General features: G+C 48.7%; 1 protein-coding gene across 1 annotated transcript in view; it reads left to right on the forward strand.

Moving 5' to 3' along the window:
* The first annotated feature begins 10,957 nt into the window (after positions 1–10,957).
* The window catches only part of PPP1R16B (protein phosphatase 1 regulatory subunit 16B), a 60,651-nt gene continuing 45,286 nt past the window's right edge, over positions 10,958–26,322 (forward strand). The window contains exon 1 of the mRNA XM_075768479.1: positions 10,958–11,095. The gene's annotated coding sequence lies outside the window, so the exon portion shown is untranslated. The remainder of the gene's footprint in view (positions 11,096–26,322) is intronic.

Genomic DNA, 26,322 nt, shown 5'->3' on the forward strand with positions numbered 1-26,322 from the left:
TTATAGCAACCTGTTAACTCCAGTTCTCATCTTAAGAAATTAAACAAGAGCTGCCTGCTTGAATTAATAAAAAGAAACAGGAAAGGATTTTTAATATCCTTCCCCACACCTTTAATGGACAATAGCACAGCTCAACGCTGCAGCCCTCGCGCTCCCGGGGAGCACTGCAATGTCTCCCCAGCTTCGGGCCAGGCTCTGCGAGGCGGCTTCTAGGGCTTTGTCCATGTACCGGGGCACGATGCCACCACGCCAGGAGGTGTGCCAAAGGCAGGCTTCCAAGATGAGTCTCAATATCTGTGCATTCACGGGAGATGCAAACTGTGAGTGTTTTAAAGACAGTCAAACCTGAAACTCTGTTACACCCTGTGGGTATATGTATGTTACATATGTTACATATATATCTATACACACACACCTCTGGCTGAGGACTTAAAACTTACCACACACAGCAAAAGGCAAGATTTTTGCCCCTTTCCTTGGCAGAGCTGATATTTTGGGAGTGGGAATTACTAGGGGATTTGTAAGTGCTCAGTCTGATAACGAGACAAAGCTCCTGTTGATATCTGTGGGAGCAGACTTTAGCCAACATTCATTGCTTTTGGAAGCTTTCCTTCTCCCTACTGTATTTGCGATCTAGACTTTTTTTTCACTGCTTCCTGGTCAGGGGTAGGAATATCTCCTTGATACAAGGTACCAGCATTTTAACATCAGACTGCTGTAGTCCAGGTATCACAATTATTTCTTGGAGTGTGATTTAGGGCACAGCCAAGAAAATAGCTTTTACTGAGAGTACTCACCACAGCTGTGAGACTTACTAGATATAAATCTGTTTCTAGAGACTTTGCTGATGCCTCCCCCTCTGTATGCCTCTGAAAGACCATCACCAAGAAAATGTAAGACCTTACCAAAGAAGCTGAGCTATAGCACTTTCTGTTACATGTTATTTAGCATCCTGAAATGCTGAGTAGGGGCTTCTGAGGAACAACTGGGTAGTTTCATCCACAACACCTGAAGGCTTCAGTGGCTTGGTTTTTTTGAGCCTTCATCCCAAGCTGGCAAACCTGTGTGCAGAGGTCATTTGGCACAAGGCAGACCAGAAATCTCCCACTTTAACCACTGCAAGTGCCCCTTGGGAATAACTTAACACAGATGCCAAAGCGTCTCAGCAAACCGAGGAACGCCTTCTCCGTGCTCCAGCCTGCTGTAAGCCAGCCAGGGAGCCAGCAGTGCCAAATTCTTCCTGACCTCTAAGTAGAGAATCTGCAGAGTTGTATTTCTCTTGTGAGGATGAAAATATTGTAAGTCCTTAAGAAATTAAGACTATTCAGGTTAAGCATCACAAATTCCCCCTTCTTTCCTTTTCCTCCAGAATAATCCTTGTCAGACCCTTAGAAAATGGGTGGGTTTAGGGCAGAGTAGTGTAGTTTGGCGTGCAGAGCACTGGGGGCAAGCAGGCACTGCTGCGAGCTGACCCTTCCCTGCAGGGTGCGTTTAGTGCCTTATCCCCCGTTCAAGTTCTGCTGGTGGCCAGCACTGAGTCATTACACCATTAACTCTGCTGGGATTCTGCACTGAGCATTCAAGAGAGGACTGACTTAAAAAATCAGGGCTTTATTCCTTTGCCTGTGGGTGGAATGAAAAATGAGAGAAATTAAATGCTAAGCAGTTATCAAAATTTAGAATTGTCTCATGTAATAGCTTTACCCAATGTCTTATTATATCTCTGTAATGCCATCTTCTCTTCTATGCTTCTATTTTCCTGGGAAACTCGAGCAGTGCGGTAGCTCTCTGTTGATGTCCTTGCTAATGAGCCAACACCTCTAACGCTTTCAGCCTGAAATAGGTGTTTATGTTGCAGAGGTTTATGTAACGTAAGTGGCAAGGGCTCAGTTCTGATAACTTCATCCCTAGTGATGTGAGTTTTCTCCCATACAGTCACCTTTATAGTAGCTGAATAGCTGCGTGGTTAAACTCTGTTGTTATTAAAGAAGCAGCAGTAGTGCCCTGCAGGGAAGAAGGGACACGGGATGTCAGTAAAAAAATCGAAATGAAGCCCTCTGCAGCCTGCTTGATCAGACGGCAAATCTTCTAATTGCAACTAGGAAGTCACAGTTTTATTAAGAAATGGAGGTGTATATGAACAAAACTCATCTATGAAACAGCTATCATCTTGCTCTTTGTTTCTTTTTGCTTAGTATTTTTCTGTAAGTTCGTTCTTGTGTCAAAACATATTAGAAAGACAAACTCTGTAGGAGAGTAATGTCTGTTACTGGACTAGCTGGTACGACTGGGAACCAGACACCTAATAAGCACTCGAGCTCTCAGAGCAGGAAACTTCCAATTAATATTGATTAGAAACACTTTTTCTCATTACAACTACTATAGCATAGTGATATTTGTTACCAGCACTTTTCTTGTTACAGCTGTTGTCTTGAGTTTTGTTTACTCAGGATCTCAGTGGAAAGATGGTCTTTCATTTATTCCATAACATTAACAAAGCTAGGTAACCGGAATACATATGAAAGCAATTAGAAAAATCTTGACCTACAACAGATGCAGAGCCATACTCGGACTGATTGCTGAATCCACTGAGGAGATACCTTTCATCTGCTTTGCTAAAAACTCAATAACAGTGGGACAAGTCTGGGATGCTGCAAAATAAAACCCGAGTTCATGGCAGGAGTGACTTGTGCGTCCCTGTCACTGTTTGTGCACGGGGTTTGTTCTCTGTATGTTCTCCTGCTCCATTAGGTTGTCTTGATCCATCAATAAACCAGGTCTTAATAGCCTCGGGAGGCAAAAAAAGACATCCCAGTGTTACTTTTAGTGTTGTGTGAGTTGTGTAATACTGAATGTACAATGAGGGCTAGATGCCTTAACCTTGAGTCTGTGTTTTAACGTCAAGTAACTTTGATAAAGGGCTGAGCTTCTGGTGCCTCCTGACGTGTCCGTTGGTGTCGCTTACTTCCCACTGTCCTTAACTCCTAATTATCTAAATGTTCATTTATGGATTTAAAGAGCAAAGGCATCGTACCCTCATTTGGAAACACTGGGCACACGTGATGTGCTGGACTCCGACGGCACTGAGAACATAACCCTGGTTATCAGAGTGCAGCTGCAACAGGCTCTTCTGTCCGTACACTAACACGGCTATCAGGGCACCTCACCCATAAAACCACCCCTATGGAGGAGAAAGCCCTAAAAGTGGAATTTCTGTGTTTAAATCCCTATAACCCGCTCCCTGTTTCTCAGACTGTGTGTCTGAGCTGTAGCTTTCCTTGCATACAGCTGCTCAGACCCGGAGTCCAGTCCCGCTAAAACTAACGGGGGGAACTTTCATTAACTGTAGAAACTAGATCTGGCCCTAAAAGATGGACAAAGGCTTCTAACACCCATGCTCCTGGTGAGGCCTTTATGCCTTCAGCTATCAAATGTGTACCCGGCCGAGCAGCATCGTTAAAGATGCATGAACCGTCAGGATCTCCGTTTCCTGACGGCGCAGGCCCGTGTGCTGCCCAGGGCTCGGAGCGGCAGCTCCAGCGTTAACAGTCTCCTCGTGCTCCTCTGCTTCGCGGGTGGTCGAGACCTGACGGACCGGGACCGTCTCCGCAGTCAGACCGGCCAGGGAGAGCTGTCTGGTACACCCGTGTAAGGACTTGCTCAGAGTCAAGGGGGGGCTGCGCTGGTCGTCCCTGGGGTGCTGGTCCAGGAAATCAACAGTGTGTGGTCGTGCTCAGGAGAGGAGCAGGACCAGAGGGAAAGCACCAGAGCCATGGGGAACTCCCTGTGAAGAAACTCATCTGGAAACTGGAAGATGAAGCTCCTCAGACAGCAGAACTGGGGGACAAGCCATCGCGTGGCTTGTCCATCGCGAGGGTTACGCGATGCAAGTGCCAGACCAAACCGAGGGCTTGGGGTCATGATTCAGGAAACCTGCTTGCAGTTTCTCTGTTCCAAAGGGCTCTGAGGCCAAGTTTCTCTCTGAGATTGGATTAAAAAATACATTAAACAACTGTATATATCTAAACAGAAATTCTAGGCACACCCTTAAACGTTTCAGTTTGTCAAATACCTGAATCCCACAGAGGGTTTTATGACCAAACGTTCTGTGTGTTTAGTGTAAACCAGATTATCATACGGTATTTGCTTAAACCGGGGAGAAAGCTCACAGGAGATGACAAAGCACTGATGAGTTTCAAGTGCAGTGCACAGGAGATTTTAATTAATTGCCAATCAATGGCAAGGTGGAAAGCCCTTTAATGGCAGCAATATGTGATAGGTGGGTAGAAAATGTCGTGTTTCTCCTCTGACAGTGCTCTGACTTTTCCTCTAACCAGCACAATCCTCTGCAAAATTGACTTTTGCTTTCAAAATCAGTGTTGCTTTTTGTATTTACCACTAGACTTAACGCTGTTATGTTCCTGTGATCTAGGGGTGTATCGTTGGGTCTGGACTATTTCCATACATTCACCTTTTTTTTTTTTTTTGAACAGATTAAAGAAACCAGAGGTTAGAAACGTGTAGGGCTGCAGGTGTTTCTTAGGACGGTGTAGACCCCACTTTGCTGATGTACCGAACCTGCTGGCGCGGCTCCGCTCTGGGTTTCTGTGCAAGTCTCTGCTTTCTCTAGGTGCAGCCCCCAGGCTGGAGCGCAGGCTGGAAACACATAGCATGGCAATTATTTTCCAAATTTCTATCAGCTTTGTAAAAATATAGGTGAAGGACTGCTCCTGTTCCACAAGTGAATTGTGGGCTGGATGATTTCTTCAAGGCCAGGAACTGAGAAATTCAAGGATGCTATCAGGAGCGATGGCTTATTTCAGTCATGAGAAGAGATGGATGTAGTTGCAAATAAAATAGCATCGTCTTATCTAAAATCTAAACCGTCCTTCGGTTGTCCAGTGCTGATATGATTTAGGAGCATCTTGCTTTGCCTAATGTGATCTTTTATTTCTAAAAGCCTTCAGCACTGACCCTAGGGCTGTCCAGAAATGCCTGTTCTCAGGTAGCCAGAGAGCCTTGCTTCTGGTTCAAAGTCCTTTTGGAGGCTGTTTTTTGAGGTTCCCCTCCTCCTGAGTAGCTATCACGTTTAAACTCTCTAAGACAGCATCTATTGCTAATATGTTAGTACAAGGAGCTTGTGCAGTACGAGAAGTGTGCCATGCTTTTATGTTTTGACTGTAAGTTGTATCTAGCCCTTAAAACGTCTTCCCCTCAAAGCTTCTTACAGGCACAAAGATATTGAATTAAACCAGCTTACTTCTGACCTTCAAAATTTCCAGCCAGATGCAAAGTTTGCACCTTGAGACAATCTTTCTAATTAATCTTCCTAACCTGCTGTGAAGAGTAAGTACCAGGCGCTAACTGCCACCCGAGGATTGGAGGAAAGAAACTAGATGCAGGGTTGTGATAATGTAAAAGGGTTTTTAGGCAGAAAGAAATGCCGTGCTGGCCAGGTGGTCTCCCCCCAGAAAGTGCTGGAGGTGGCACCTACCCCACAAGTTTCTCTGCTGCAGGAGGAGGGAGGCCACAGCAGGGGACTTTAAGCATTAGAAAAGATGGAAGGATTAATTGTGAGATGAAAGCCATTGTTACTGAAGGTCTGCTGCTGCTCCGGTGGGCTCTGCGCCGCTGCAGTGTAATTCTTGCTTGTCACCATAGTCGGGAGGAGGAAACCAGAACCAAAGCAAACCTCCCCTTCCCTCTAACCCCCCCCCAAAAGCAAGCCCCATCAGATTTCACGCCAGCCACTCAAGTGACCCTATGGGCAGGCTCACCCGACGCAAGGGCGCTGGCAGTACCTCTAACGAAAGGTACAGGCATCGGTGTCGAGGTGGGGCGAGAGGTGCCCACTCCTTCAGCCGCGGGACGAGGAGGAGCACGCCGTTATTACACGGGAACAGAGGTTCACACTGTGCTGGGCAGGCGGCCAGCTCCTAACCACAGGGATTTTAACTCGTAACCTTGCAAGCCGTGGATCTCTGCCCACCAGTCTGTAATATTTCTTTCCTGTCAAGGCATGAAATCTTCTATAGGTCAACCTGCTCCTGGCTTTTTAAGTGTTTGGAGAGGTTTACTCTCCAAACCTGCTCCTGGCTTTTGTGTCTGGAAGTGGCCCTTCTGGGAAAGTGCTGGATGCTAACGCTGTGGCATTGCTTTGGGCTGCGGCTGGAGCTGGTACTGACCGTCTTGCTTGTAGAGAGTTGGCGTTTGTGCCTCCAGAAAAGAGGACGAATGAGTGGCAGCCCTTGGTAAGGGTGAGTTGTACAAATATTGGGGGGGTTGAACAGTTAATTTTTCTTCTTTTGGTGTATTTACAAGGTACAAACTGCCATTGGTGCCATCTCAAGTCTTAGTTTTTCTGTAGTGGTGAGGGTACACTTGGATAACTTGGACTGCTGGGAAGTCATTGTGCCACTTTACCGGCTTATGCCCAGTTTGGGGTAGGCTTTCCTATTGTGGATGCAGTGATGGTCCTCAAGGTCAGGGCCCCTCCTGCCAGCCTTTGCAAAGTTGTGTTTGTAATGATTTGATGATCAAGAATGAAAGATGAATTACTTTTGACTTCTCTTGCTACAACACTTTTTTGTTCTGCTATACCATGTTGGAGCCAGATCTGTGCACCCTCTCTTTTTGCCTCCTGGTTTATTCTTCATCTAATCTTTGATTTCCTCTCATGGCCTTCTACTGAAATCAGCATGAATATCCCAAATCTATCCCTCTGCCCCTTAGTCCCACATTTCTGCTGCTACTTTCAGCTTTCCCTTGGTGTCCTCCTGTGTCCTCTCTTCTCTTACTGATTTCCTCCTTCTAATTTTCCTTTTTCAGTCAGCTCCTGGTTATTCCATGTGCCCTTCTGTAAGACATTTGAGAGCCTTCCCATGACTTCAGCACTTTTCAAGCCCTTGAATCTGTTGTTTGTTTGCTTGCTCTTTGTTTTTTTTTTTTACAGAGAATAACCAATGTCAGTGTTCTTTCACTGTCATGTATCTTTCTCTAAGATAGTGTTTCACCAGTGACAATCCCCTGGTTTAAGCATCGCTTTCTTGTCCCTTGTTGCTTCCTTCTAGACAACCCACGCAGCTGAATCGCTCCTCCCCTTCCACCACCCCACATTTCCCCCTGCACCGCACCACTCATTTCCTCCCACTATCTCGGTTCAAAACATCTTGCCCTCACCATTAAGACTGCAAGCCTTCCCCTTTCCTACTGTTTCCCCACCTCCATCTCCCTCACCCTGTCAGTGCTCTCTGTGCCTCCCCTGTCCAGGTGGCTTTACCTCCTGTGCTGGGCAAGCCCCAGTGCTCAAAGCAGCCCATGTTCACCAACTGTGACCAACTTCTGCCTTCGCTTCTTGTCTCATGGCTTGTTTCTTTTCCCCAGCCCTTAGTGTGCTGCCGGATGTTGCCCACGAGCGTTGCCCAGCAGTGTTGGGACACCGGAGCGTAGGTTGCTCCTCTGCTTTGCAGAAGCTCATGCTCATTCGCAGCAGGTGTAAGTATGGATGTTGTCTACTTGCTTGCCTTCAGCCTTGCTTCTTACTGACAGCGGCTCTTACCTGGAATAAAATACATCAGGAGACTTTGTGTCCTGGTTTCAGCTGAGAGGATTGATTTTTCTTCATAGTAGCTAGTGTGGGGATACGTTTTGGATTTGTGGTGGAGACAGCATTGATAATATAGAGATGTTTTTGTTCTATGGACTTATTGTTGAGCAGTGTTTACACGAGGCCAAGGCCTTTTCTGCTTCTTGCACTGCCCTGCCAGCGGGATGGCTGGGGGTGGACAAGGAGTTGGGAGGAGACACAGACAGGACAGGTGACCCAAACTGACCAAAGGGGTATTCCATACTATATGACGTCATGCTCAGTTTATAAGGAGCTTGGGGGAAGAGAGAGGGGGGGTGGCGGCGTTCGGAGCAATGGCGTTTGTCTTCCCAAGTAACCATTACGCGTGACAGAGCCCTGCTTTCCTGGAGATGGCTGAACACCTGCCTGCCCATGGGAAGTGGTGAATGAATTCCTTGCTTTGCTTTGCTTGTGCGCGCGGCTTTTGCTTTACCTATTAAACTGTCTTTATCTCAACCCACGAGTTTTCTCACTTTAACTCTTCTGATTCTCTTTCCCATCCCGATGGGGGGGAGTGAACGAGCGGCTGCGTGGTACTCAGCTGCCGGCTGGGGTAAAACCACGACACTTTGAAAAATCATGAAAAGAACACTTTGCCAGGGAACTAAAACTGTAGAGATGGAAGCGTAAATTGGAGAGGGGAAAAATGGGGCAGCACCTTCAGGTCGTGCGTGGGGCTGCTGGCACAGCTCCTCCTACGGTGCCCGGCTCCCGCTGCAGCCTCCCTGTGCTCAGCCAGCTTCTGCTTTGACAAGCTGTCACCACGCGAGCGTACGATGAAGCGGCAATCACAAGCACACGCGCTCTGCACGCCTGCAGAACAAGGACCTGATTTTTACTGTTCCCCTCACTTCTGTGTTTTTCAGCTCCCAGCGCAGCCCCAGACTGGCAGCTCCCGCTGTGCCTCTGAGTTACGGGGTCTGCTCGGTGTCCTTCAATCATTGCAGCTTCCTACCTATTTTTTTTTAGTCCAGAAGACTCAACTGGTTGCCAGCTTCTAGTCTGACCTCTGAGTAATTTATTTGTTACAAGAACACAAGAGAAAAATCCTGTTCTTAGAGCTGAGTGCAATCTTACCAGTGAATAGTGAACTTGCTAAAGAAAGGAATGTGAAGGACCAAAACTAGCTGTTCAATCGGGTTGAACATTGGATGAGGTGGGGATGCTCGGAACTGGATCTTTGAAATGCTGGATGTTTTAGTAGTGCCTTTTAAGAAACTTCACTTTTGAAATAGCTTTTTTTTTAAAAAAAAACCACCAAACCTAAATCTTTATAATATTTTTAATTTTCACAAACCCAAAAACTTTATGCAGTGAATTTTGACTGCATTAGAAAACAAACAAATTGTAATCCTATTCTAGCTCCAAATCTTTGCATTGGCAACAGAATCAAGAACTTTGATTTGCTGGCAAAAATGAGGATGATGCAGATGCCTGCGGGCATCTCAACCTTTCCCTCTGCCCTGAAGATCTCCACCTTCTCCTTTCCTGGGCTCTGGGCACCACAAGAGCCTGCTGACGTGGTAGCTGGTCTTATCTTCCCAATTGCAATGCTCATACCCAAATTTGAACAGAAAATGAGTCCTTTTTTTTTTTTTTTTGATCCTCTAGCTGTTAAGATGCATTTCAGCTCCTTACGCTGACTCACCGGTTTGGTGTGGAGCCAGTTGATTTATGTGACTCCCCCCATCATTACCATACGTGCCTCAGAAAGCAGCTGTGCTTACAACACATTTTAAATAAACAGACAACTGAATTATGGACTTCAGAGACTGGTCCAAAGTTGCTCGGCTCTCCAGCGCCCTGGGCTAAGGCTCCGGCTGCCAGACTTGAGCTTCAGAAAGCCTCCTCCGCTCTGCACGGCCCAGGGCTGCCAAGGTCTCTCTCTGGCTGGTGAGGATCTAAGTCTAGTTGCAGATTCATAACTAACCTTTAACTTGGCTAAAATTTTTCCTATTCCTTCCATCCTGCACCTACACCTCTGTGGATCCAGTGAGGAGAAGGACATGGATGTACTTTCTTCTCGTCAGCTTTGTTTTCCAGATTTTTCATGTACAAATGCAGCAATAACACAAGTTTGTACAGTTAAGGCATGTGTCCATGTGTCACTTGGTGACGTTTAAAACATGATTCTGCCACGTTGCAGCAGTAATATTTGAATTCTGGACAGAGCTCCCAGACACTCAGAGTAAACTCCCACCTTAATCAGACTTTCACACGCTGGAGGATCCTCTCTCACACTCACGTACAATTGCAAAGATCCGGGTTTATTACGCGTGAACACTTACCCGCACATTGTGCTGTTCAAAGGAGCACACATTTCAAACCCAAAGGCATTTGTGGTGCTAGAACGTCAGGAGACGCAGAGCTGTCTCCCCGTCGATCTGTTAGGTCTGGGTGGAGGCCCTTTCCCAAGGAGAAAAAGGCCTCATGGTGATTAATCCTCCAAACCTTCCGAAACCTATTTCACCCCAGAAAAGGCAACCGATCCCAGACACAATATCTGACAGCAGCATGAGGAATCCTCTCTGCTCCGCTCCCAGCCCATGCAGGGGTGACTGTGGGCTCCCGAGTGCCGCTCCCTGGCCCAGGAGGCTTCTTGGCTTCTCTCCCAGCTCCGGTGACTGGCTTTGACTCCTGGCCAGGACTCTTATCTGCCTCTCTTTGTCCGTCTATAAAATGGGCATGAGGCATACTTCAGGAATGGCATTTGTTTTCGGCATCACTCACTGTGCTTTAAAAGCCAGACGTGAATGTTACATTGTCTTGGGGGTGGCTTTTAGTTTCTCCTAAAAAATGCTCTGGGGCCCCGTCCCTAGCATCGACCGGCTCTATAGCAAACAGGAACCTGCTGCCGGGCTCGGCTATTTACGCCGCAGAGAGGGCAAAACAGTTTCTAACCCGGATATCCTCCCCAGACCTTCCAACTTCAGCACAGGCAGCAGCATCCTGCACCTCGCGCCCAGCCAAAAAGTCAGAGCAAATCTTATCTACAGCCACACTCGGCAGCCTCAGGAAGGCCGAGGCGTGACTGCAACCCTCCACCAAAAATTGAAGACCTTTGGGTTTTGGGTTTTTTTTTTTTCATATTTATGTATTTATTTTAATTACCCCCCACCCGCCCGAATGCGGACAAGCTCTCGTTTTTCAGAGGCCCTCCCCGCACCGCGCGGGGGGGAGAACTCTGCACCGGCCGCTCTTGCAACATCCCCGGGGATGCTCCTTCGCTCCGCGCCTTCCACCTGCCGGGAGGGGCGGGCTGCGGAGCGCCGGTTCCGCGCCCCCTCCGCGGCCCCACCTCGGGGCGGAGCTGCGGCCGCAGCCGGAGGCGGGCGGGGGCCGGGGCTGCGCGGCGCCGCTGCCTGCCTGCCTCCCTCCCTGCCTGCTTCCCTGCCTGCCTGCCTGCCTGCCTGCCGGGGCGGCGGGAGCGCGGTGCCGGGCCCGCTGCGCTGCGCGGAGCTGCCGCGGGTGAGTGCGGGGCCGGGGGCGCGGAGCCGGGTGGGCGGCAGCGCGGGGAGCGGAGCGGGGCTGGCCCGGCCCGGCCCGGCGGGGGCAGCGGCCGAGCGGGATGCTGCGGGCGCGGCGGTGGGGCTCCCCGTCCCCCGGGCAGCCGTGTGTCCTCCCCACGCCGGGCGCGGCCAGGGCCGCGGAGCGCTCCGCGGGTGCGGAGGGGGGTCCCCGCCGCGGCCGGGGCAGCGGCTGCAATCACGGCGCGGAGTTTCGGTAACTCCAGCCCTGTGCAATCCTAGACCGGGCTGGCGAGAGTCACTTAGGTAATGTAGTCCGCTTCCTTTCCCGGGTAGCATCAGGCACCCGGCTAATCCCTCATTAAATTTGGCTATCTTTATCTTGGGTGCATCTAACGATGAGGACGCAATTACCCCTTTAAGGCAGTTTTTACTCCAGTGAACGACTGGCGTTGGTGTTTAAGTACACGTTTGTACTGCGGGTCATCGTGGAAACCCAAGATGCTGAGGATGTGAATTTCTTGGGTTTGTTTGTGGGTGGGTTTTGCTTATTGCAGTTAGAAATCCTCTCCCTTTTGGCACGATTCGAGTGTGGAAGAAATATACTGGAGGTAGCACACATATAAGCAACCGTAATTCCTGAAATGGCATCAGGATTGTAATTGCTGGTTTCTGTGTGAGATGGTGAAGGTCTCTCTCAGAGAGAGTCTCCTTCAGATACTGGCGGACCAGGTGAACTTCAGCCTGAACTTCAGCCCCTTCTCCAGCTCCAGGGTCTGAGGTGTCGGTGGTGGTAGGGATGCTCGGTTGACTCTATTGACAAGCCAACAAGTTCATGTTTATATCTCTGCTTACTTACCATGAAAAGATCTTTTCTGCACAGTGATAACTCCTTGAGGAGGAGGATGCTTCAAGCTGCAATGAATTAGCAGAGAAGGTGGCTTCTCACAAATTGTCAAGGAAAGCAGAGGGCTCACAAACCTGGGGAGGGAAAAACCCAACAACCCTCTTGGTTTGAGCCCTGCTGTGTTCCCTAAGAAATGCTCAGGGAACCTCAGGAGAAGCAGCTGCCTGGGCTGCCCTACCTTTCACCTTGACCCAGCCTTCCTTGGCCCGGGTGTCCTGAGCCCCACCATTACTGTTGAGTGCTTTTTCACGGGCGGGAGGGCCAAGCGCTGTTGTGGCAGAAAGCAGAAGGGGTTTTCCTGGCTGGAACTGAATTTAGTCTGGAGGGGGACCATGTTAATTGTGAAAGATGTATTAAATCCTGAATGTGAATACTTTTTCAATTATGTTTTTCCCTTCCTTGTTTAATCTCTACACTATGGGTTGGACCAAAAACTGTGGATGATATTGAAAATACTCTTGTTACATTATTTATATGGGTTTTGCTTTAAGTCCTGAGATATCTCATGAGGTTGGGGGGGTGGGGGGGAAAGCAGCTTATTTTCCTTCTGACTGGTAAACATAAGTGACTTTCATAAGAAAAATAAGGTTTAAAGTGTTGAACTTCAGATATCTGTGGTGGATGTGATGAAATGCTGAGATACCGCGTCTTCTTTTTGCCATCAAGATCACGTGTCCGGGCTGCCCATTTCTAACAATGTCTTGTTGTTGAGTCCGTCGTTGAAGGAAAAATGACTCTGTGTGAGTGTGCTGGTACCAATTGTACCGGCTCCTTGGTGCTTCTGCAGCCACTTTGTTGGGACCTTATTTTCCCTTGGTTTAATAATTTATAAAATGCCTGTTGCCTCTAGGCACATTTCATCCAGTAAGAAGAAAAACATCAACCAGTGTTTACTGGTTACGGAGCTTGAGGTTGACAAATAATGAAGCTTTTGTGAATGAGGGGATGTCTCATTTTTATCTTATATAAACTCACAAAAATGCAGGGTTTGTGCTAAAAGTCCTCTGGGGATGTTACTCCTTTCTTATCCCCATCCTTAAAAAGGTCTCTTGCCCCCTGGTGACTTAAAGTGAGTTTTAACTGTGACCTTCCTTAACCTGGTTTTGGGTCTACTTCTCCTTTTTGGTTCCACCTATGTCTGACTCAAGTTTGGCAGCTCTCAGGTTTTTAATGGTTGTGAATTAAGATAGAGAAATCAGGTCCCACATCTTCCCAGGTTTCGTTTCTTTGGCGTGAAAGAGGTCAGTCTCTTTTTTAGGCAATAAACTGCCCTCTCAAATTCTCTGCCAGATCCTTATGAACCACTATCATTAACTGCATTCTAAATCACTCATTGAGCTGGAGGGGGAAAATTGGCCGGCAGTTCATCTTGTCTCCTTTGAAACTGCTAAATGATGATTCAGTGACCTTAGTGGGCAAATTATATCACCAGCTAATTGGCCTGAGAAGAAAAACTTGCCTGATATCAAACAAAGTGGCTGCTGGTTTTCTTCACTCTCAAACCCTCTGCAGCCCCAGGTGATACCTCCAGTTTCAAATACTTACGGGCTTTTGTTGAGGCACTGGAAAGGGGACGAAGTAGACTCTTCTGTTAGCCATACCTGTGCATGGTACCCGCTCTGCCTCCAGCAGGTTTTGAGGGTATCATCCCTTAAAATATAAAAATCTTAACATTTCAAGCTCGCCTTTCTCTGTGGATAGGCCTCTCCTCTTCCTTCTCAGAGGCTGAAACTGCTCACTGGTGTGTAATGTTTTTGGAGGACTTGGCTCTGCCGGGGATCCCAGCAGAGCTGAATTTAGGAAGGAGGCGAAAGCATGGCACAGCGGCCCCGCTCATCGCCTTGCTGTCCCTGTGTCTGCTTTGGGAAAGCCCTTTTCAGGAGCGATGTGCCTCTCCTCAGACGTGGCCCGACGCTGGGAACACGGGTCACGATGAGTCCCCGCGTGGGCAGCGAGACGTGTCGTACGGCTGGTTGGACCGGGGAGAGCGGACGGTGTGCTCTGCCGGCGCTAACGGTCAGTCTGACCTCGCTGCTTGTTTGCTTGTTGAAAATAGTTCAGGGCTGGCGGCTTCCCTGCAAGGAGGGCTGTAACTGCGGGTGAGTGCCAGTGTAGAGGCATCCGGGCATGGCGCGTTCGGCTCTCCTGGCTGAGAGCGCTGCAGGAGTGAGCCGGGATGTGTGAAAGGGGTCAGCTGTTGGCTTTTTGCAAGGCTGTTAGTTGAGTTACACCACCTCCTGGGATGGCCTTGCCAGCTGGCTCATCCTTTAGGGAAGTTTAAAGAGGCTTATCGCAATCTTACTAGAAATCTGTCATCTTCTATTAATCTACTTGTCTCTCCTCATCTCCTTTCCACGTGCTCCCCTGCTCATTCATCTCGACAGCGCCGTTCTGCCCGTGCTGCTGCCGGATGACACCAGCTGTGCTGCTCACCAAAGTCTTGTTTAGGGCATGTTCATTTGTAGACTGTCGGTTTTTGCTGTCCAAAATGGTTTTTCTTTATACAGATAGATAGATACTATATTTTGAAATATTTTTTTTGAAGGTGGCACTCCTGAAAAGACAGCAGAACCTGGGTGCTTTGCTGGCTGGGGTAGAGCTGCAGGAGAATCACGGTACCCAGGAGCAGTCAGGCTTGAGCTCGGAGTAAGCCAAAGCCCACTCCCACGCCAGGTCCTGCTCGGCGTGGAGCACAGCTTGCCTTGCCGCTGGCGGCAGCGTAAGGGACTGGTAATTGTGGGTGTGAATCACTGGCTGCCTGCACCTTCCCCTCTGAAATCAGGATAGTTCCCACTTTGCGGGGGGTAGCGCTGCGCTTGGCTTGAGCAAACGGTACAGATGAAGGGCAGCGGAAAAAAGTGTCGAGCTATGGGAGGTGAGAGGGGTGAATGCTGCGCCCCGAGTCTCATGGCAGAGCAGGAGAGCGTTCATCAGAGAGAACCGATGATGCTGGACTGAGTTGGAACTCGGCGGCACCCCTTGGCACCTCTGCCAGCTGGGCCGAATGTTACTTTGAGTAACGCGATTCTTCCTAATGGACCTTTTCCTTGCAGGTCTCACAGAAGCGTGTCGATACTGGGGTTAACAGCCACGTAGGCACCAAGGGAAAAAAAAACAAATAGCTTGAGGAAGGCTAAGCCTTAATACCCATACAAAGCAAACAAATGGTGTATCGTTTGACGTGGATTAGGTGAGCTGTGAGATCTCTGGCTCTGCAGGCCCGGGTAGGAAATGCAAAGCCTTTGACAAGGGTGGCTTGGCTGTCCCTGCTTCCAGAGACAGCATCCGCGTGCCGATGTGGGTACCGGTGCTGCCAGGAGTCGTGTATCTGCCTCTCCCCTCGACTTTCACAGGGATGCGCTTTCCTCTGCACAGCACATTGTTTGCTATCCTTGAATGATGCTAGCTGGCAGGGAAAGAGATCAGTGTGGGTTTTTTCCAGAACAGTCAGCTGATTTCATCCCATGGGAAGTGTTTGAAAAGCAGGAGACAGGTGGGTTGGCATTCCTGCTTCGTAGCCTTCCATAATTCCAGCAGGAGAAGGATAAACCGAGAAGTGCGGTTGCTGGGTGCTTTTCTATGTTTGCATTTGAAAGAGCTTGATAGGCTGTGATTAATGAGGCTAAATGGAAGCTTGATAAATAGTAAATTCAAATGAACCTCAAACAAAAATGGCTTTATAAGAAGGGTTTTGGTTGTGTGCAAAGTGCAGATCGTGGATTTCATCTAGTGCTGTTTGGTTTATGGTTGGCAGAGTGCATTGCACGGGCTGTCCCTGCCGAGGGGTGTCCCTGTGTGCCTGCTGCAGGAATAGCTGCTGCGCAGCGGGTCCTGCCCAAGCGGGGTCTGCAGACCCTCCTGCAGGCAGTCGTTTCTTTCCTGGTTTAGGTTCATGTAAAATTCCTGAATTTGGACTTTTCTGTATCCCAGAGCTCCCCGTGTCCCCATATCCAGGCTCTAATTGAGGATGCTCTAAAAGCAGCAGGCCAGCTACCATGGCCTTCCAGATCAGAACCATTGGCCTAATCTATTTTTAAAGTGAATTAAACTAGAAAAAGGTACTGCCACTCTAGAATAAGCAGCTACCTGGGGAGTTAACCCAGAATAGTTGTTCTGCTTTGAATTTGCACCCTATCTCACTTCAGAATAACTTTCCATATATGCAAGCTCCGTAAGCACAGAATACAGGACGTGACTTAAGCAAGATCACCCAACAGAGCTAGGAAAACATCTTATAATTCCCAAGGTCGGTCTTCTCTGCATCACCTCCCGGTGATCCGCACACGCTCCTTTACTTAGGCATCCTTTTCTGTAATAAATCTGCCCTGTTTCTTGCTCGATCTCCTGCAGAGACCTGCACTCCTTTCCCACCCCCAGCTCTGCTTTGCTGTAACACCCTGACTGCCAGCTTCCCACAACCGCATCTGCTGTCCTCCCCTGTCCTCTGGCCGGCTGGTGTGCTGGTCGTACACGGCGAAACGAGCATCCCGAGCGCTCATCTCCCCAGAGATCTGCGGCAAGGTTGCTCAAAGATCTTTTCTTAGGCTGGATGGGACCTTATCACCTTTCTCGGTGAGTCAGAGCGAGCACTAGGTAAGATGCAGCGTCAGGTGCCTTTTTCTGAGCCGGGGCTGATAACTTGAGCTGGGCATAGGTGGCAGGCGTAAATTATTTGCAGCGGCTGACCCAGGCGCTGCTCTCGTGCTGTTCTCGTCTTGCGTTGGCTGGGAGGAGGTGTGGGGATATTTGCATGATGTTTTGAGTTGTGCTGAGACACTCTGCTGTTACACTGCTCCTTCAGATTTGTCAAGCTCAAGTTAAATGTATATAATTTTAACATCTCATGATTCTTTGGGGGCTGACTCATGGTTTTTTGGCCTGAATGAATCATAGCTCTTGAACTCCATTGCTAAATTCATTATGCAACAATTACAGGGTTGGAAATGCCACCCTAAGTGCACACAAACAAGCTGGAAGCAATTTTCCCTCCTTTTCTCTCACCCCGTGTTGCCAAGAGACCTCCCTTGTGAGTTAATGCTGAGTAGCTCTTGCCTCCACTCTGTAGGTGAGGGGCTGCTCACACCCTACATCTTGATGCTTTGCCCTTGAGCTGGAAGGGGCAGGAGGTGCAGGTTGGGTATTTCTGAAAGAGAAGAGAGGGGACAGCCTAGGAGGGAAGGCTGGAGATGCACAGCTTCGCTCATCGGCACCAGTTTCCTTAATTTTGTCCCAGCTGCTCCATGGGACGTTACGGTGTAGTCATGGCACCTCTAACGTTCTGTAGGGGAAACCCCGAGTATGAGGCGTTGCTCTACAGTGGCTCCATGTGGCAATATTGGATGTTGGCAGTGGTTCACAGGCACAAATTCAGCTTGGTTACTTGCTCAGCCGCTCAAAGGCCAAATACACATTGGAGGAGAAAGACCAAGGAAGATGTGAGCCCCATGCTGGCTGTGAAGTGTCAGTAATACTCACCATTGTCTTCTCTACTTTATGGTGCTAAGCTGAGATTTGGGGATTTGAGTAGGGCCTGGCTTTTTATTACTGAGGCCTTGAGCAAGAGTTCATCTGGTATGTGAAATTAAATGGGGCTTTGTACTGGGTGAGCTTTGCTTGCTGACTTGCTAAACCCACCAAAGCAGCTGGTGGGAGCTGTGCTATAGATCTGTTGGTGGGATGCAGAAGGGTCGTGTCCACCGTCTGTGGGATCAGATTTCTGGCTTGAAGATGCCCCTGCTACCTGAATTTGACTTTCACTACCAGAACACTGATTTTTTTCTGCCATCCAAATAAAACTGCTCCTCAGAACAAGTACTCAGGTGAGGTCCATACAGGATGGCAGGGTGGGTACCTGTGCCCGGGAAGCCCTCCAGAAAGTCTCCCTTAAGAGCAGCCATTCTTCCCAGCTGAGCCCCGGTCCTTAGATCTCTCTGTCTCTGGGAAGAGTCTCCCCCGGGCAGGTCTGGCTGTTCGCGCATCCCGGTACGGCTGGGCGTGGAGACAGCAGAGAAGGATGGCTGAACCTTGTGCTCGTGGGTGGACCAGGAGAGGGACCTTGGTTCTCCTTGGCCTGTGGCGGCAGAGCCCTGGTGCTTGTAATCCCAGAAGTGGCAGAAGCGAAGTAAGAACTAGACTGACGAGGAGGAGAGCAGGACCAGCAATTCTGGGACCATGTTCATAGTCAAGTTAACGCAAAGTATCTAAAATCATATTTTCAAACTAAGGAGCGGTAAATATTTGATGAAACTGAATGTCAGAGGGACTGCATTGTCAGAGCAGCAACTCAAGCCAATGTACCATCTCTGACTGTGGCCAAGAGTAGATGCAGAAAACGTAGAAAGTAGGGCATGGATGGTGACGTGCGGGTTGATAACTGCGCCTAAAAATAAGGTACTTTAGAAACATAAAATCTGCCTCGCAAGCAAGGCAGTGGCAAGCTGCTCTGCGTGTTTGATTTAAGGCTGAAACTGGTGAGGTTGGCACTGCAGAAAGCTGTGCTAACACTTGGTTGGTATTTTGCCACCAAAACATTTTGTTTCAGTCTGATGGTTTGCATCTAAGATAAGGCAAGTTGCTCTGGAGCTGTGCTTGGGCAGAGGTGGAAGCAAGAGGCAGTGGTGGGGCTGTCGGTAGAGATGCTTTTCCTCAGCCAAGCCCCGCCGGCAGCAGCCTGCTTTCTGTGCAGGGTTTCTGCTGATCTGCATTTTAAGGAGCCTTTGTCCTCTTGAAGTACTCTGGTTCAACTTTCTAGAAGATGCGCTTCTTATATTCCTGCAGGCTTCAAGGGAAAACGGTCTTGATTACTGGGCAGTAACAGTATCTGGTGGTGCTGGTCTTTGCTGCCGTTGTGAATGGGCTGGTACCGGTACCCTATAGAAATTATACGATGCTGCTTGTAGGAGTGTTACGGGGAGGTCTGGCCCACTGTGCCGTAGGTCCGTTAGTGTCAGCTCAGCAGCCTCAGGACCCCCTTCTTGCATGCTGGTGGCTGACCTTGACCTGCAAAGGCTAGGTGGACAGGAGGATGAATTGTTTTGAAGTGGAGGGGGGCGGCACGTGCGTTGTTTAGCAGTGCAATAAATAAGTCATTGCGGAGTTCGCTAAGGTATAAGGGCTGTGCCTTAGATATCAAATCCAGCTATTCAAGCCGTATGGAGCAAAACATCCCACACTGTACTGTGGATAATTCATTTTTCCCAAATTTTCTCTTTACTCTCCCAGCAGAGCCTGTGGGCACCCCACTGGTCCCTGCACAGCAGAGGCAGGTGGGCAACACCATCCTGAGTAGACGTACAGGCTCCCTGACGGATGCAGGATGGGTCAGGGGGCACCTTTTTGTGTTATCTGGGTAAGATCTTTTGAGGATTATTGGACTGGTTATAGATACGCTCATGTCCATAAGCATTACAGTTGAAAGCAGTTTGTTAGCAATAATTAAATACAACTGCTATTTAAAAAAGGATGAATCGGATTGTTGGGAAGAGCATCCTCTCTTACGTCTCCCACAAAATCAATATTCTTGTCAGGTGCGTAGCAGACACTTTCAAATCCTGCCAGTCATATCCAAGCCCACCACAAAGCACCACATCGTCCTGACAGCAGCGCTTCTTACCAGTCTCTCAAAACCCCTCTTCACGCTGCGATGGGCTGTTTGGCACGTTTGGCTCCAGCACCTGGGTGCTCTGAGTCTGGTGGTGGTTGTGCCTGGCTGGTGACATCTACCTCATGTCTGGGGGCAAATACCTGGTGGTAACGCACTCCATGGTGTGCTCCTGTGGTCTTGCAGTCTGGAGACCTCTTTCTTCTGCACAAGCTGGTGCTTCCCTCTGGACCTGAGCATAGATCACTTCTCTGCTGTGGTCCATGTGTCCAGCTTGGAAGTAGTTTATTATCTTTTGGCATCAATGTTGGTATAGGAAACTCCAGTATGGATGTGCAGGGACAAGTCTTCTCTTGCATACCAGCGTCATCTCACAGTGTGAACCCAACATGCGTTGTCCCTTCCTCCCATGTGATTGTTGTTGTGGTGGCTTCGTTGGCTGCTGGCGTTGTCACCACGGTGCTGTAAAGCCGGCAGAATCATGCCTTTGCCTTGGAAAGAGAAGAACAAGGCAGGACTCTCTTCTGGTGGCAAAGAAACCAGAAAAAAAAAAATTAAAAATAGAGGTACATAGTCCCATCAGATGGTAACTCCTTGTGGGGATGCTGTGTCCTACAGCCATGGGGGCAGGTGAGATGCCCACTCTCGCTGTCACCTCCGTGCGATGCACCTTCGGTGGCGAGCGGATGTCCCCTAGGAAAGGCAGATCCCTGTCAATAGCTGAGAGCCTGCAAAAGCCCCGCCGCCAAAACATCCCACGTTGGCACGGCTTGAGGTACCTAGGAGCTGTAAATGGAAAATCCAGGCACTTATCTAGCTCATTGCTGCGCCAGGATAGGGCTGTTCCCGGGATTTTTATTTTTTATTATTTTCCGTGGGCCAAAATGTGTTTAAGTGGCTTTAAACAATGGAAGGATTTCTGTTAAAAAGACTGGAGTGCAGGCAAATAGGGCTTTAATTTGTATCTTAAAGGAAGGGTGTGGGCTCTTGCGATGGTGTTTTTGAGATTCTGTTGGAAATTAGTGTTGGGTGTTGGGGTTTTTTTTCCTATGTCTCATTTTAAAACCTGTTTTGGGGAAAAAATTGTTGTTGTTTTTCAAATTACAGATCTCTAAATGTGTAGTTTAAAATGTCAGGAAGAGGGATGCAGTTTTGGAAGACTCCACACATCTGTCTGTTGCAGGGCTGATAAAAAAATGGAAGCTTTAACCAGAAAAACAAATAAAAGGAGGTAATATCACTGTCACAGATGGGTCGGGCTGCTTTCCCTGCAGGTGTCTGCATTGCAACCCACACTCACATATAATGTGCTGTGGAAAAAAATAAAATGGAAAGCCCAATCGGAGACTTATGCCCTCAATTAATTTTTGTTCCACATAATCGGAGCTGCTGCATGCCTTTCCTTCAATATTTAACTGCCTGGCTCAGAAGATGGGGCTGCTGTCGTGCGAGGGAAGTTCGGGATTCGGTTCATGTTTGCACAGAAATCCCTTTCTGATCTTTCTTTCTTTGCCTGAGGGCAGGGATCCTGCTGCTTCTCTGATGCTAGAGATAAATTTTGTTAGCAGACACTTTTCTTTGGGAGAGCAAAGGGGAGAGGGGAGTGGTATGTAATGAATTCTTGAAGAAATAGAATTTCCTTGTCTTCAAGCATCGTCTTCTCTAGAGTCTTACGGTGCTGCCTCGAGCCTGTGTCTGCGCCGTCTCGGGTACAGTCAGCGGGGACCTGAGGGGAGACCTTGGCTCGTAGTTTGAAGTATACAGTCCTTGTCTAAGGAAAAAAAAAAAAAGAATTGCTGCAATTAGTACATGCTCTCTGCAGATTTACAGGCTGTGGAATAGTTTTCTCTATTGCACTAGGTTAAAAGGGGATGGCTTGTTTTGGTGTGTAGTTTGAAATTGAGCCCCAAACTTAGTTTCTGATTTTTAACTTAATTCGAAATCACGGTTAGATTTTTCAAGTTCAAACGGATTGAAATGTCCCCCTCCCTTCTCTGCATGCCAAGCTGATGGCCAAGAGCCCAGGGTGTCTGTTTTTACTGATTCACCAATTGACCTGAAAGCAGGAGGCAAACCCGAGGTTTCACCCTCGGAAAGCAAAAAGGGGGCAGAGCAGTTTCTGCAGCTCCGAGGCACCCTCAAAGGTGCACCCAGCACCCAGACCAGAGCTACGCTCACCCCGGGGGCTGGAAGAGCCCACGCTGCCCGTGGACATGGAGGGAGAGCCAGCAGGAGCAGAGCTCGGCTGCATCTCCTCGGGAGCCTGGGTGGTTAGTAGGATGCTAGGGAATAAAAATGGAGAGGGGAGGAAAAACCCCAAACTTGTAGTGAGCATAAAAAGTATCCGCGTAGAAGTTCTGGATTCAGAAATGTACCTAGGCAAGGACAGGTTAATGCAGAAAAGTGGCAGCCTTGAGAGGTGTGTGGAGCAGCCGTAGGAAAGAACATTTGCTCTATGGAGCTTCTAGAGTAAGGCTTTCTAAAGCACCTCCAAGTCTTGCTGCCTTGCAGTGGGAATTGGGCGTAAGGAGCAGCTTTGCACAAGACCCACGTGGAGGGAAGCAGACGTTGAGTTGGTCTAGCTCTAATGCTCTGGCTTGCTCCTAGATCAGGTGTGTAAGCTGTGCTTGGGCTTGCGTCCTGCTAAAGCAGAGCCCTCCGTGGCTGCGGCCATGTCCACCCAAAGGCCCAGCTCTCCAGCTATCGATAGGAGCTTAATGGCTGGCGTATATACGGCTGGGGACCATCACCAGATCTGTTTTGCTCATCGCTGGGGTGCCGCTGGAAAAAGCAGCATGTTTCCAGACACGCCGATGTGAGGGAGGACTGCTTGGCACAGAAGTTCTTTTTTTTTTTTTTTTTTTTTTTTTTTTAAGAAAGCAAAGAAAGTAAGCCCATGTTGCAATATTGATAGGAAAAAGAATGTATATTGTGCTGTGTTGAGTGTTTACAGGAAATATACAGTGAAAATACTGAGGGGCTTTCCTCAAACAACTGCCAATATTGTTAAGAGTGGAACAGGGAGGAGAAAAGAAAGAAGCACTTTAAATTTTGTATTACCAGCGTTGGCTCCAAAGAGATTTTTTTATTTATTTTTTTTACTTGCTGTTTTGCTTTTTTTGCTGTATTTCATTCCCACTGCTAGGAAGGAGCTCACTGAAGAGGGAGAGATTATCTGGAACTAGAGATAAAGCGGCCAAACCAAAATGTTTTTAATTCTCTGGGGAAGATTTTAGCTTTAAATTTTGAGCTTTCCATTAAGCTAGAAAAACAACTTACATTGATGCACCTTTACCACCAAACTTACCTTTACATCAAGCAGCACTGAGACTTCCTTTGCTGCAGCCAGGTAAAACAGTATCTTCACTTTAAGACGGTAATTGGGGCACAGATTAAGTTACTTACTTTGCATACAAGAAACCTGTGGGAAAGCCAAGAATCTCTCCCCAAACTCCTGACTGCTGATGAGATCTCTCACCCAGAAGGTTTCTGTACCTGCTCTTCCTCAGCAGCGCTCCAGGGCAGTCTGTAGGAGTTGTGTTCCCTAAGGGATCTTGGCTAAAATATCTATTTTTTTTAAATTTGTTTTTGTTTTGTTTTTTCCTCAAGTGATGTTTCCTGCCACTTTCACCTTCATTCCTTCAGGAAGAACCATTCATTTGGTAGCGCTGAGCATCTGCTGCTTAAAATACTGCAGGAGCCCTGAGCGAGGAAAGGAGCTGTTTGCTTCTCAGCTACCGATGAAATTAAATCATGCAGCAACAATTTTCATAATTTTCACTCCTCTGTGTGTTAACCTGCAGGTGCTGTGGGGTTTGCAGCACGGTGCGGGGAGAATCGCATGGTGCGTGCAAGAAGAATTTGCTACCAGAAGCTGTTAGAGTAGCACCGAGGGACGAGTAGGGATTTACCAATACCTATTGCTCCAATTGCTGGAGCACAGGACTAGAAATAATAATCCTGAGGTGGTGGTGTAGCTCTTGCAGTGAGTTTGGTGCCTGAAGTCAGATGAGTGACCTTGTTCTGCGTCCATCTGCTCATCAGTGGATCCTCTTGACCTCTGGAGAAGGGTTCGTTGCATATTATCTTGAAAGTACTGGCTTAGGTGTGTGTCAGGCTGTTGTTTAATGGGCTGAGGAATAAAGATTTCAGTTTCAAAAAGAAATGAAACCCTTCAGGATGCTGGAAGTGCTGCGTTTTGGATTGCTTACAACTGCAGCCTTTCACCGTGGGTGTTCTCTCCTCCTCCTCCACTGGGCTTTGCGGGAAACGTGACTGTCCTGTAGCATTGGGGGGGGGTGGGGGTGGGGAAACAAGTGTTTTGGGGCCAGGATTCCTTGGAGGGGCAGGTGTGTGTCTGTGACTTGAACTCCCCTTCCCAGTTTGCCGTATGGTTGCTGTTGGTATCTGATCCTCTGTCTGTTTTCATTTGGAAGACCCAGCAGCGGAGTCCCCTCTTAGGAGCAGGTAAGGTTATAATAGTTTGAGCAGTTGTGTGATAAAGCTTGATGTTAACGATGCTCTAATGAAAAGTTTTTTCAGAAGGCTGGAGGAGACAGAAGCAGCTGTAATTAGGAAAGAAATCCTGGTTCTAGGCTCCCGTGGTCATAACAAGAAAGACCTTCTTATCTTGATGCACCTTGTACTAATTAAAAAACCAAACAACAAACCCCCAGAGTTCTTGATCCAGAACAGGGCTCGCTGTTTCCATCAGCAGGCCAGAAGAGGGGTTTGGTTTCCCATCTGCCCGACGGGACTGCAGATCGCTGCAGGGAGCAGCTTGCGTGACGGTGGTGGGGTGGGGAGTGCCTTGGCAGAGCCGGCGGGTTACGTTAGGAAATGACTTGGAGCGGGTTTCTCTGGGGAGGGCAGGGGGGACGCTGCTGCCCTTCTCACTTCCCGTCTGGGCTGCGGGGAGGGAGGGAACGGACCTCGGCTCTGTATGTCTGGTTAGCCCCATGGCACGTCCACGCTTTGGGGCAGCCCCTCTGTGTCCCCTGCCTCGTTCTCCCTTGGGGACAGCTGAACTCCTGTGCTTCTCTCTTCCTGCTGCTCCTGCCTGTCCCTCAATGTGTCACCTCCCGCTCTTGGTGGCTCTCTGGCCATCTGCCTGGTGTTACCGTTGCTGGGCTTCTGGGGCTGGTGTTATGGGCAGCTCTGGTGCTTCCTCCAGACCTTGGGAAGATCCTGGCCAACAGCTGAAACAGCAATCCAGACCATGCATCTCCAGCTGGTTTGTATCACCAGGCAGTGGTGATCCTGAGGGTGATGCCCGAAGGAGAAGCCTGGGAATTCTTCATTAGTGCTTGTTGCTGGAGGATGGGTTCAGCAAAAGGGCTGCAATGGGCTGGTCATCTAGCGTTTCGTGGGGCAGGAAGGGCACAGATTGGCCTTGGCCCTCGTAGGAAGCAGAAGGGGTAAATTTGGCAATTCCTCACCTTGCCATGGTGCAGGAGTTGATGCTGCTGAAATAAGTAAATGGGACAGCCACCTCCTCTGCAGGCTGCTTATGCGCTCAGATCCCTGCTATAGGCTTTCATGCTTGGTTTCCAATTCCAGCTGAGAGAAGATTAGCCTGGGGTAAGGAGGAGAGGGCTATTTCTGTCCCTCTTCGTGCCACTGTCTTGACTATATGCTGTAAACGCAGACGCTTCACCTAATCGGTTGGGCCCGATCCTGCACGCGCCTTCCCACAGGCAATCCGGTGACTGAGAGTGATCCCCTTGACGTCAGAAGTGGCTGCTCACATGCCTGGATCTTGAGTTTTATCTTTGCTTGAATGATGCACAACTTAGTTCAGCAACTAGAGAATTCTGTTTCATTTTAAGGAGTCCCATTCAAGGGTTGCTCTGCCATGGTTTGTGTTTATTTTTTTTGAAGTGGAATAAAACCGAAGTCAATTGATGACACTTAAGTGAAGGACTCTCGCAAGTGTTTGTGTTCTGCTTCGGTGTCATGCTGTGTTTTAAGTAGTGCCTTGGGGGAGATGTGATGGAGGATTTGCAGGTCTCCGCTCCAGCTTCATCGTCTGGCGGAGAGACAAGGAGGCTCTCCAGCATCACCCAGCAATGGGGCTGATTTAGTGGATCCAGCTCCAACCTCAGCAATACTGTGGCAAAGTGTCTGCAAGTTGAATGCTTTGTAGGAAGGTCAAGGGGGGCAGCTCTGATTGTGTGTTGGAACAGGAGATAAATGCACTCGATTTTCTCCTTTGCGGGATGCTAGTGCCAACTTCTGAATGTGAGATGGGAAGAAGAGCGTGTACAGGAGACGAAGGACCCCTCCAGGCAGGGTTGGTGGTACGGGGTAGACAGCATGTTGCAACCACTGGCTCACTAAACTCTCACTTCACAGAATCACCGTCTCTGCTTGTATTGCAAGTGAGCAACCAGTGCCCTGAAACAGTCCTTTGAGCTTAGTGAGACAAATCTTGTACTAAGGTGAGGCAAAATGTAGAGGAAATGCAAACTTTTTTTAAAAAAAAGTAATTGTGTTTGCCAATACTTGCATTCCCTTTGTAGGGACTGATCTTTGACACGGCGGGAGCAGGTCTTTCTCTGCCAGAGCACTGAGAGGACAGCGATGGCACGAGCGCAGTACAATAGCGAGCATCTTGCCTTCCTTTTGGCCCCTGAAATAGTCGCCCGTTGTCCCCGTGGGGCTGGGGGCCGCGTGTGTCTGGCAGGATGCTCTTGGCACGGCAGCAGGCAGATCTGCTGAG

Source organism: Balearica regulorum, chromosome 16 (genome assembly GCF_011004875.1).
Source record: "Balearica regulorum gibbericeps isolate bBalReg1 chromosome 16, bBalReg1.pri, whole genome shotgun sequence".
Taxonomy (NCBI): Eukaryota; Metazoa; Chordata; class Aves; order Gruiformes; family Gruidae; genus Balearica; species Balearica regulorum.